Source organism: Corvus hawaiiensis, chromosome 7 (assembly GCF_020740725.1).
Source record: "Corvus hawaiiensis isolate bCorHaw1 chromosome 7, bCorHaw1.pri.cur, whole genome shotgun sequence".
Lineage (NCBI taxonomy): Eukaryota > Metazoa > Chordata > Aves > Passeriformes > Corvidae > Corvus > Corvus hawaiiensis.
Window position 1 is genome coordinate 31,590,617 of NC_063219.1, and position 13,377 is coordinate 31,603,993.

Genomic DNA, 13,377 nt, shown 5'->3' on the forward strand with positions numbered 1-13,377 from the left:
AAAACTGCCAACGCTTTTTAACTACAGAGAACATGCAAAGGAACTAACCTGAAGAATCAACTGAAGTGCATACCAACAAGCTATCAAAGGGTTCACTGAAGACAACTTTCTAACTTAACTTTCTTGTGGCTTCAGGGTTTGTGACCACTGTGAAATTCCCTCTTTAATGCTAGCAAATGTTAGACGTGCAGTATGTCTTTTTTCTGTGCCTCCACAGCACATAAATATAAAACACTTACGTAAGGCTAAAACCTTACTCCTTGTGTTAACAGAATGACTTCTGTATCAAGACTTGATTAAAGCTATTGCCCCTTTTGGCACTCCTAGTCACTTGACAAAGCACTATTGTTTAGCTTCCTCTGGTTTCATACTCTCCATCCTGTTCACCCCATCAAGCAAAGCTGAATCCACACCCTGCCTATCATAGGGCAAAAGCCTTGTATCTACTCCTGCTCTCTGTGCTCAACCAAATCTGGAGCGCATTTCTCCAGGGAAAGCTGTGGTTCCTTCATTCTGTCTAGTTCTGTCCAGAAATTAAATATGAATTGGGCAACTCAAAAGAGTCTGGGTTACATTGTTCAGCCAGGGATATTATTCTGGCTGGACATTTGTAATTTGGTCATGAAAAAAATTATGTGTGTATGTCCTGTTTTGGGAGTCATCCCTTCGACATAAAAAAAATACCAATCTAGGACTAACTGGTATTATCTATAAATCTGGTCTGGACTAGTAAAGCCAATGGATTTCTTCTCCTCTGAAAGATAATCATATGCAGAAGGCTGCAAGTCTGGGCCTTCATTGGGAATATGTGCAAAGCCAGTCTGGGAGTACATGACCCTTGCTTTAGGGCTCTGCTCCACTGTGCTCACTCCCCATACTGTGCCTCCTCGTGTCTGCCTGGCTGATGGCTCCTCACTGCTTTTGTACAGCGGGCAGTAGAGAGCCACTGAAGAGCTGGGACTTCTGGCAAGATAACAAAACCAGTAACAGCAATCTATTTCACACATCCACTTGCTCTTTTACCGTAGAGTCATTAATGTGAGGGCAGTGCAGGAGGATGCCCACAGCAGGTAAGAATGTGGTGTGGCCCACTGCCCCTTGCCTAGCCTTGCCCCTCCTGCCAGCAAACCCCACACTGCTCTGGCACTGGACAGCAGGGTTAGCAAAACACTGAGAAAAGCTGTGTCTTGTATATACACAAATTATGTAACAGCAGAGGTAAGGCACAAGAATGTAAAAGAATACAAGATACGTGAAAGGCACAAGATATGATGGCATCAGAGAGAGGAAAGAAATAAACTTCCCTTACAGTGAGGAGGGCTTTCTCCAGTGCTGCTGGAGGCGGCCTGTGAGCTGGAGCTGTCACTTCCCTGGCTCTGGGTACCACTCAGATTTTCACACAAGGCACATGAGCACACCTTGGTGTCATCTTGGAGCCAGCACTGGCCATGGGCAGCTGGTGCCACCTGCTGAACATTATAACATTTATAATCAGGATTGAGGAAAAATAAATTCCCATCTGAAAAGATAAATCTTGCTGAAATTAGACTATATTTTACACATAATGGAATCAGCAGAGAGCTGCAATGAACCAGAGAAACTTCAGTTTATTTTTTAAAGTCTTTGCCGAGTACAACTTCTATTATTGTACTATACATTTCAATCTCAGAAACAAAGCCTGTTAAATCTGTTTGGTTTAAATTTTGCCATTGTTATAACACAAATTTATTCCATTTTTCTGTTTGAACAATTGTTTTGGCAACAGAATTTGTGAGCACAAGATACAATTTCTTTAGTCTAAAATTAGCACAACACATTTCTTGGAGGATAAAATATTTCATAGATTTTGTTATCTCAGTTAGTGAATGGCAAGCAAGAAAACTCTAGGAAAAAAATTGTCTTCCCATCCTTTTACATCCTTCTTGATTCTGCTGAGCGAAAGCTGGCTGGTACAGGTTACTGACAGACATTACGCTATAAAAATTGCCTTTCAAGTGCATGATGAATTTCCAGAGCAATCTTATTAATTATCTACAGCTTAGTCTCTAATCTGTACAATTTACATCTTGCTGTGTTTCAAGTGCTTAAAGGACTTGACTGAGCTCACAGTAATATCTTAAAGAAATTTGAGTCCTCAGGCTTCATGAAACACATTGAAAGTGTCAAGCAGTGGAGAAAGATAATACATGAGTTACAGAACTGCTGTCCCAGCTGGCACCTCCTCATCAATGGTGAAACCAGGAAGGAGAAACTTCCTTGGTTACATTTCTTGGAGGCCTGTATCTGCAAAGTGGGCATTTGTCTCTTAAAATAAGTCACAGGATGAGAGGAAAGGGCAAGTTGTGCCAGGGGAGCTTCAAATCGTATTTTAGGACAACTTTCTTCACTTGAAAGGGTTGTCAAGCACTGGAATAGGCTGCCCAGGGAAGTGGCTGAGTCACCATCCCTGGAGGAGTTTAAAACATGTGTAGATGTGGCAGTTCAAGACATGGCTGCTGGTGGTCTCAGCAGCATTGGGTTGATTTGACTGATGACCCTAGGGGTCTTTTCCAATCCAAATGATTCTATGATTCTATGCTTTACCTAATAACGCCATCCCTCTTCTGCTACTGTTTTTTACACTCAGGCTTTGAAGAAGTAATGGATACATTATCTATTTTCTCTACCCAGACCGAAAGGAGAGAGGTAAAACCTGACACTTTCTGCTCCTCTCTTTCTTCTGCATGATTCAGACATAACAGCACCTTGAAAGTGTGTTGAAAGTTCAGATTTGCCAGACGACTCTCCATGTCTGTGGTCTGTGCTTGACACAGCAAGGGACACAGATCCCATTCAGACCTACAGAGTAACAATGGGGGCAGTGCACATGAAACTGTGGGGAATGCTGCTCCCAGTTTTGCCTGCTCAACATCCCTTCAGCGTAATGGATCCTGACACAGGAACACCTGCCTGCCATCTCCCACTTAGAGTGTGGGCTGCCAAGGACAGCACAGGCACAGTTTGCAATGGCACACCAGGCTGGCACAGGGCTGGGAATCCACTCAAAAGCCTCTGTCTTTGAGCCAACTTATTGCAGAAGAGCAATGACAGCATCTTGCCTCTCTGTGAGGCTGCGCCTCTCAGCTCCGGGTGAGTTTCTGCTTAGTGAGTTTAGCCTTTTCTTTGAGGATAGGGAAATACACACAGCCTGACTATGGACCTTCCTCTGAAGACCTCTACCACCTGTTTTCAGGGTGAGATTTCAGCACAGAGCTGGTGCTCTAAAATAAAGACCTGAATTTGGGTAAGTGCTGCCTTCAAAGCTCCAGAAAGGTCAGTGGAAAGCCTGTTCACAGCAGGACCACTGGTGAATTCAGTAGTGTCTGAAACCTCTTCAAGCAGGTTGAATTGCTCTGTGCCAGAGTTTTGCACTTGAAGACATGTACTGAGTGAATTTTCAGATTACTTTTCTTAGTTTATCATGAGCATTTGCAGCACACAAGCAAGCTCAAGACATAAAGAATTGCACAGTACTGTGGAAGTAGGTTGCTAAGCCAGAACTGGCTTCCTTTACCCAATGCTTCTTCCTTTACAGCAGTGTGTACACTAGAACTGAATGAGGTTAGGCACAAAATTATGAACTTCTTTGACTGTGGAAAGATGTGATGATATTAGGTGAGGTTTATAAAGCCAAAGGGACTGAAAAAACCTTGAAGGAAGAAGACAGCTTGGGAATAAGACAATGCTGCTGCTAACAGACACAAAATCCCCATCAGCAGGACCGTGAGATTACAGTAAACTCAGCGGATTCAAAGCCAACCTCAGCCATTTCACTGCATCTCTGTGACACAGACAACTGCTCCCCATGGGCTACAGCTGAACTTTTACTACTGTCCATCCAAAGGGGATGATAGGTGATATCTCAGCTTGACCATTAAACCCTGACACATGCAAGCTGAGAGTGTGGCTTCAGCTGACTGTACCAAACTGCACAGTGTAGTCACAAAGTCCTCCACAGCACTGGGCACAAGTAAAAGAATATCTTGGACTTCTTTTATAAAGAGTTTTTCCCTCTGCACCTGCTCCAGCTCATTGTCAGCAAGTACCAGCCTACACAGAGAGCAGACCAGCAGCAAAAGTAATATTCATCCAAAGGTTATTTAAAAAATCTTGGAAAGTTTGAAAAACCTCCCAAAATTTCCTTCTTTCTGCGAAAATCCTGGTCCACATCCCAGATACTAATTCTTCAGCAGTGAGCATGCTGAACTGTAAGGCCTCCAGGGTCTTGTACAGCTCTTCCTACAATCTCTTAGTGTCCTCTGCTGGCCAGGACTGAGATCCTGGCATCTGTTTAAGTGTCAGCAGTTCTGAATCCAGCTAAGATTTACATAGATATTTTATTGGTGACAACATCACCAGCACTGTATTAATCATCAGCAGAAAATCCTCACTGGAGATCACTGTTCCACTATAGCTGCTTGTTTTAGACTTGAAATATTTATGGCAAAAATAATCTTGGTGGGTGCTAATCAAAATCACTGAAGACAAACTTTGGATGTGACTGCTGCCTTTGGATTTGAAACTGAATCATCTGTTAAGCCTCCAGCTTTATGTGGTGTTGAAGGAATAGGCCAAAAGAAGACAGACTGGGAGTGTGCATGGCTGGGAGTGATCTACTTTTCCAAGAACAGCATCTTTATGGTAAAGGTGTGAACAGAAGTGCTCTCAAAGATATGGAAAATATCATTCTGGTTACTCAGCACTTCAGCTGAGAGAGCTTGCCAGAAAAAAAAAATGCAGAAAGCATATGTCTGCTGTTTTTTGAACATCAGAAAAATAGGGCTGCTTTGCTGGTGTTCTCCCTTAGTGAAAACTCAGCTTTTCTAGCCTTTTACTTTTCTAGAGAGTATAAATTCGCTGCAGCTAGAAGAATATAAAGTTATCATTATAAACTGACATTTTCCTCTTTGTTTCTCTGTGGGAGTTTGGTGGTCTTTCACTTAAATCTTTATCTTTGAGAGGTGTCATAGCTCCAGGTTCTTTCACTTACCTTCCAATCAGTTTCCATTCTCTTATGGGCTTGACTCCAGTAGCTGCCTATGGAAAAACCTGTTGATACAGAAAAGAGAAAGGTTAATTATTTTGTTAAAAAATAATGATAATAAAACCCCCTCCTCTTCTGCTCAAGAGAATTCCTATGAAATTTGGGTTTCATATATTATAAATACAACCAAATAAAGTCATGATTGATTTCAAACTGGAAACACAACAGTAGCACTCTTCATTCTCTTTGTCCAAGTTTTTCTGCATCTTTTCTTCTTCCTGGAAATTAGCTTATAGCTGAAAAACCTTTTCTTCCCAATTCCTACATTTGTTTCTAATGTGTTTATTACCACAAAATCATTTGTTCAGAGGAGCAGAGCAAAGGCCCACTAGACTTAATTATCACCTTCAAAACTGTTAAGCTTTTCCAGTAGTACTGTGTGATTTTGGTTGGCTTTTTTCAGCAGTTTTTTCTTACAAGGAATCAAGTCAAACCAAAGTGCAGAAAATACATCCACTGGAGGGCAGGCCTGAATCTGTCAGAATGTGCTGAAAAGGCTTAGAAGGAAAGATACCAAAGTTACATTTTGCTGAATGAAAGCTGTCATGAGTCAATCAGGACAGTGAAGAACTAAGAGATGGTCTTTTTTCTGAATGGATTCATGACTATATAGCCTGTAAAACAAAGGCTCCAGTAAGAGTTCATGTCTAAAAAGAAGGGCCCTAGATGAAGCCTCTGACAGTGACTAAAATGAAAACAAACCTAACATGACAATTTTTAGTTGAAGTCAGCAAATCCCAGCAGGACTGGTCTACGTGGTGCTGATCAGACACCAACTGCAATCAGTGGAGCTGAATTCCAGGCCTGAACTTGGCTCATAGGCTCCCTGTGTTCCCATGGCAGCACCACCCTCCAGCAGGACTTGTGATCTGAGCCCTCTGGGGTGAAAGGTGCCTCCTGCGAGGTCCTTTCCATGCTGTGCATGCAATCCAGAGGTACATGGGATGTGCACAGGCAGAAGCGGTGTCTGGCTCCACCTGATGCTCACAGCCAGACCAGCCCCTGTGCATACTCAGGAATGAACTGCTCTGGGTGGGCACCTGATGTCCACTCTCTGGACTTGCAATCTGTGCACTCTTCACTGCCAGGTCCCCTACCACCACGGAGGGGGCTCTGCCTCAGAGTTAATTACGTGTGACTGCACCAAGTACTTCATGCAGTACTTGTTTCTAGCAAGGACTGAGTTTGGCTCAGCAACTTGAGATGTTAAACTTTTGACACTCCAGATATCATTTCTGAATGCCTTCAAAATCATAACAAAAGGAGTTTATTTCATGTGGCAGCTGAAGACCCCATATTTAACGATGCCTGACTTTATGAACCCTCCGTTTCCTTTCAGACAAACTGAAAACGCAGTTCTCTTTTTGCAGTTTTCATGGAAGCATATTAAATGAACTTCCTTCTTTCACCAGTGACTCACTCCTGCAAAGGCTATTTCACAAATAGTATCTCCATTCTGAAGGAAACAAGCTGTTCCCTCTTACATTACTCAAGTAGCTGCAGACAAACTAAAATACATTAAGTTAAAAGATTTAAAAATGCATTAGAAACATAGCTCAGAGACAGTCAGCTGTATTTCAAGTAGTTTACTGGTGTAATTGCTGCCCTTTAATGAAATCAATCAAGCCTAATATTATAATAGACTAGAAATTCTCAGGGCCTGGCTGGAGACACTTTACAACCCATGGAGTCTGTAAGTTCATAGACCTCTCGTAGTATTTAATAGTGGTCACACAAAACATTTAGAGCCTTTTAAAATCATAATCAGGATATAAATCAGAACAACTCCAATCTGAGATTGCTAACAGCCAGTGAGACATCTGTTCAAGTTGACAGCTGCAGACTTTACATTTATTAGTGTCTGTTACCTGTAATGTGAATTAAAGTCTTACCTGGAGATGTGAATAAGGTGATGATATAGGTGCTTTCATTAGTAATTACTATGGATGTGTTTAGAGATGAGCTGCTGCTGCTGCTAATTTCATCAAAGAAAACACACTTAAGAATTCCTCAAACAAACAGTTAAAACCCCAAATAAACAGTTTGAAGTGTGTTATCTTGAAGGCATGGGTCTGAGAAACAGTCAGGCTTTCCATACAGAAGAAAACCAGAAGTATAATCATCTTTTTAAACAAAGATAAAAGAGAGAGATTTTATAAAAATACAATTATCTTCCTGGCAGTGTGTAGTATAACACAAGAAAATGCAGCATGTTACATGTCAGTCACAGGAAGAATGCATTTGAAAAAGACTCTTCTGGGGAATATTTGTAAAAGGCAGCACTCCTTAAACTATTTAGGGGTGCAAGTGTTACAAGTGATCAGGAATCTTTCTAGCTGAAGGACAGCCCAAGAAGCTTTTTGAGATCTGACTACCATGGGTGAAACCAAAGGACCAGTAATTCCAATATCACATTGAGTGATAAAATCAAAATATTGTTAGGGTCTTCTCTATGAAACTCCAAGATTGTCCTGCTGTTGGTAGTGTAAGAATTTACCTCAGGTATATTATCTGTAAATAGGCCTTCCAAGAGTGCTCCATGCCAAGGAGGTGTAACTCCATTGCTATCAGTGGGAAGCTTTGTATTGTTAAGACTTCTGTGAAGTATTTATGGACACTGTTTCTGTTACACATTGCAAGTGCAAAAATACCCAAAGGGAACAAGATAAGAGGTAGGCAAATGTAGAAATTACAAAAACAACAAGAATCTGGATATATGTAAGACTTTCCAGTGCTAAGCTATGTATAAGTGACTTTAAACTGATCTGAGTTGTGCCTGCAGGTTAAACAAATAACAGCTCACGTAAATAGTTATTTTTGTCTCTGTGTCATTGTGTCTGGATTTCTTTACTTTCAGAGGCCTGAAATCAGATTGCAAACATCACCTCCTCACATTTGCATACTTTAACAGACTTGTATATATTCCCTTGTCTTAAGGATAAGAGACTGTCACAACCCCTTGCATGGTCAATGTGTTCTGTCTCATCCAGTAACATCTGCATAGAGTCAAAAATCCAACGATCAGGCACCTTTTTCCATCACAGATGCCCCCTTCTGGTTTTCTTTATGAACATTTTATCAGACTTGGATTGTTCTGAGCTGATGAAGAGACCCTTTAGGAAAACATTTTTCAATTGGGCCACTCTCATGGTCTTTCTTTCCAGTTTATCCTTTTGGGAAGCAGTTTCTTCCACTATCTATCCCCCCTACCTTGAATATTTGTTTTAATCTAATACATAAACTCCATCTCAGCAGTGATACTCAATTGTACTTCAATCTCCAACTCCTGCAACAGACATTCACTTAAATAATAGTAATAAACACAGCAGTAATTTATTACTTCTTTCCTAAGAGTACAAGAATAGTTTTACTTCTCCTGTGTGAGATGTCAGCAGTACACAGGGAGGGGAATTTTGTCATCTTTCAGGGTACTTACAAAGTTCTGTCACCATCTTTTACTAAAAAGGAGATTTTCACTGTGATGTGCTATGTTTTCAGGGTTGGAAAAGCAGATAGGATAGTTGTGCTTTTCCACTGTCTCCTCCTCAATATTTTTCCACAGCTTTTTGGTTATTTTTAGAGGGATTAGTATAAATTAGTAATGTTGCTCTGTCCCTTTGGGAGTCTGCAACACTCCAGAGCAGTAAGCCCAAACAACCTGTGGGGTCTGAGAGACTGAAAGGAGAACTGTCCCCAGTCAGCAAGCTGCTGTAATGTCTGAGATAAAAGATCCTTTGTTTGCATTCTGGCACAGCTCTTACACTCAGATCTATGAAGATACTTGGATGCTTCATTGCCAGAGGCATCAGAAGGAGATAGGTACTTGGATTCTTTGCCATCTGCTCCCTCAGTGATTTGAAGCAGCATATGATGCCATCATAAACACACGAGATTTAACAGAGAATATTTAGCAGCATTTAACAGCAGAATAAAGTAAAGGCTTTCCGAGGAAAGCAGGCTATTGTCAGGCTCCTCCTGTGTAATTCCAGCCTAGCAGGATGAAGTGGTCTCTCAGGAACCAAGTTCCAATCTCTCACCTTAAGTATATGACTATGTCAATGGCAAATGTTTAATGTAGTGAGAAACATCCAAGTCTGAAAGGGCTAATGCTAATGGCACTGATACCAGTGACACAATGCCTTTTGTTTTCAGCCAAGGCACATGAGAACCAAAACTCAGAACTTCTGAAGACACTTATACGTGGCTTTTGCAAAGCTAACTTTCCTTTTATCTGTCTATTGGTACAAACAGTCTTCTAAATAATACATCAGGATAAGGAATCCAATAATGACTAGAAATAGCCACAATTATCAAGATGTGACCAGGAGCTTGTGATCAACACAGTGTTTGAGTCTCCACAGGAAATGGCAGAAAAGTAGTTTTAATATTAATAGAGCTCATGCTGTTTACAGTTTAATTTTTATAGAGGTGTTCTGCTGAATTTTCCTTGAGGGCTGCTACTTCCTTACTGCACCTTCTTTGGACCAGCAAGCACCAAGGACGACAGCCAGTATTCTCAAACAACACTGACAGACAGAAAGAATCTATATATGTGAACATTGTGATTCTTCAGAGGCTCATTTATTCCCATAAAAATGGGATCTGATCCTAAACCAGTCCTTGGCTGAAGCTTCATCTTTATTGATATTAGAGGAGAAATACCAGTTTTAGGACATCAGCAGTAACAGTAATGGTGTCTGGTGCTGTTATAAATAACTGGTTTGCAGATGATTGAGCAATACAACTTTTAATATAAATTAAATCAAGGTTATAGCTTTCACAGTTTCAAAAGATATATTAAGATATACTGGGAGCAGAACCTGCAGCTCAGAAACCACAAGTAAAAGAAAAAGAAGTACAGATTGGTAAAAAATAATTACAACATTCTGGATATCTGTCTTGAGCTTTAAATGTCTGTGTTTGGCATTACTGAGCACATTGGCTAAGATCTGGACAGCAGTTTTGCCTTTTGACATTCATTCCTAGTGCTGAAATCACGCGAACCTCTTCATGCTTCACTTCCTAAATGTGAACTACAAACAACACACTGAAAATCTGTGTGTTCTCAAGAGGGCTGGATCAGTTTGCATCAGCTGAAGCTTCGTGGTGATACCCAGGGGTGCTCTTTCAGATCTCTCTTTTTTCCGGCTGGTTAATTGAGTAATCAGGATCACCCATTATGTATGTTATTATTCACTGTTAACTTTCAATTCTGAAGGACCAGAGTTGCAGGAGTCTTCAAGCATGTCTCTTCTAAGGTGGGAGGTCTGACTGCAGCACAAAAAAGCTGTCCATGCTAGTTTCAACCAAGGTTGATTTAAATGGGAGCACCAGGAGCCTTCCTGGATGCTGAACACTGACCAGTCTGCACTGAAGCCTGTCTTTTTTACTACCAGGATTGGAACAGTTCAGTCAGCTTGGATCTCTCAGTACCATGAATAGTACTCTGTATTACCTGCTTTTAGCAAGGCAGGAATGTGATTATACTAATTTGAGTGACAGTAAAATGATGGATGATGCACTGGGAATAGCACTGAAATTGCCCTGGTTCCATAAACCAGTACTTCCAGTGGCGCAGATTAAAAGGGAAGGCTGCAGACAGGAAAACCGTGCTGGATTAGGACCTCAGCACTACAGGGCAGGTTTGAAAGACAACTCATCTGTAGGATCTTCAGTGTGTTCCAGGAAGGATCCACAGAGGAAGGGTTCATCCAAGCAGCTGGACAGGTGCTTGCAGACGGGATAAATGAGTGACCAAGTTGGGTTTTGCTGTCTTAGCAGACACAGCTGCTTTGTTCCCTTTCAGCTGTTCTACAGTGTTACTAAACAGCTACTGCAAATTATGCTGTGCTCCCACAGGGGGATGGGAATACTCCTCACATTGACATGGAGAGGTTATTAGCAGGAAGAACCAAGTTTCAGAAATATGAGATTCTCTGGTCTGTATCCACACAAGGAACCAGAAGCTTTTCAGTCACTAGTTCTGGTGGTGGCAGCATCCTGAGCTTTCCTGTACCAATATGGAAAACAACTATCTGTGAGTGCTGACAGTACCTGCACAGGGACATCTGTGCCTGCTGTGTCACCAGAAGTAGGAAGGAGGTTGAAATGTGATGCTGCCTGCAGGGAAAGGTACTTCAGAGGCAGGGAAGGAAAAAGAGAATTGTTTGAAAGCAATTCTCTCTTGATACTTCATGTCCATTTTCAGGGTAACATACAGAGAACTAATCATGCAAATCCAAACTCATGGGAAATAAGCCTTGGTTTCTTCATCTGGTGCTCTGAAACTCAGCCAGTAACACATACAGCCAAAATCCCTGAGGTGACACAGTGCATTGTTGTTTTGTAGGCAGTGCATATTGGATTACTGGAGACTCCACACTGTGAAATTATTATAAACCAGTAATTAGTTGGTGATGGTGATAATTTGGTTCAGAATTCTGATACCAGATAAAATGATTAAAAATAATGCACTGTTAACTCGGTCTCTTGTGCAATTAAAAACTCATAGAAACTGACTGAAAGATTTAGAAACATAAGGAAAAATCGTAACCATTTAAAAATGTGCTCAGCTAACAATAGGATTGGGTCCTGAACGGGAAATTTTGTTTCTTTAAAGGCAGAAGGACATGCTATTGCTCTTCACCTCGGAGAGCTCTCACTCACTTAAACAGAGTTCACCCTTTGGATGGTAAAAGATGAACGTGCTGGAACTAAACAGTGTTTGGCACAAGTGAGAAGCTCATCAGAAGATGTTTTCTGATGTACCAGTGCTTTGGAAAAATACTTCCTGCAGGTGTTCTGAAATCACCTGGAGATTTTCAGGAGCTGCTTGATTTAATTTTCAAGTCCCTGCTGTGGCCATATAGACATAATCTGGTAGGCCCCTCACGACCAATTACCTTCTGCAGGTGTTAAGTGGTAAAGATAGCACCCTCAGATGTGTCTGGCTTCTTTTTTGGCCAAATTCAGCTTGCTTAGAGGACACAGAGGAACACAGCCAATGACAGGATGGCTCAGTACAGCAATATTTATGGGAGACTTCCAATGAATTCCAGCTTTGGAGAAATGACACACTATTTGAGATGTCCATAAAAACGAAGAATCACAAGACAATTTTGACCAAGTCCTTCAGTCTGTGGGAGTGGTAAGAATGGGACATGAGATCCTTCTGAGCAACTCAAGAGACCCTGCTACTGACAATATCCCAAATCACAAGGCCCAGAGAAGAATTGTGTGACCATAGCACTGACCTCCTGATGGCTCTCCAGGCCCTACATCAAAGCAACTACCACTCACCACCCTTTGGCAGCAGGCAGAGCCGGAGGATGCCAAAGAGGTTGCTCAGGCTGGACGAGCTGATTCCATACCAGACCAAACACTTGCAGACACTGATCACTGCTTAGAATTCCTCTCTGAAGGCTTTTTACATTTCAGGAAAAAAAACCCCAAAACAAAAAAATATTTTGAGAAGGCTGTCTTATCAAGCTGCATCTGCTTGAAGAAAAGGACTTATTCCAAGCAACCAGTGCTGCTAGCTAGTGCACACACAAACAGCAGGAGAAGCAGAAAACAGGGGAGGAAAAAACAATTTTTAAACCAATTCCGCCTTAAAATTCTATGCAAAACCTAGTTACATCAGCAACAGCTGTAGTTTTCAAAGGACATAGAAGCCCTCATAAGAACTGTTTGGTGTCTCTAAAGGAACTGTAAAAATTAGGCACTCACAGATTGCAGAGCAGCACTTCACAATTACATTTGCAAAGAAATTTACCCACACTTGTACACAGAGAAGTCCTTATTCTCTACCTTTATCCAGCTTCCTAAGGAAATGACACCATTTGCGTATCACCCAATAAATTAGAAACCTGCTGGCTGTTTCCAACTAAACTGAAAGAGCAGGACAGGGCCCAGCAAGAGCTAAAATTCTCCATGGTTAAATAGCTGGAGAGAAGCATTTGAGGTGTTCCCATAAAGCAAAGGATGCAGTATGAGCACAGACAGAAGAAAACCTGTGCAGGAAAAAGACCAGATGACAAAAAGCCCTTCAACTGGATCTTGGAATACCCAAACCTTGCATTACAAATTCAAAGGTAACAAGGTTTCTTTAGTTCATGAAATATGAGCTGAAAATATAATTTCACCCATTTCTTTACATCAGACACACACTGCTGTTTTTCTCCCAGCCTTCTTATAAAATATAATTAATTTACATTTTAAAGACCTTGATGGGTTTTCTCTCATCATGGAACAGTAAGTGAGATTAATAACCCTGTTACTGAGTACTTAAGATC

The 13,377-nt window shown here is 41.3% G+C and overlaps 1 long non-coding RNA gene across 1 annotated transcript; it reads right to left on the reverse strand.

Moving 5' to 3' along the window:
- Positions 1 to 1,313: 1,313 nt before the first annotated feature.
- Positions 1,314 to 7,069, reverse strand: LOC125328393. The gene is made up of 3 exons (XR_007204691.1): positions 5,429 to 7,069; positions 5,030 to 5,088; positions 1,314 to 1,469 (listed from the first exon to the last, which is right to left on the reverse strand). It is a non-coding gene; the product is annotated as an uncharacterized LOC125328393 (long non-coding RNA).
- Positions 7,070 to 13,377: the final 6,308 nt, after the last annotated feature.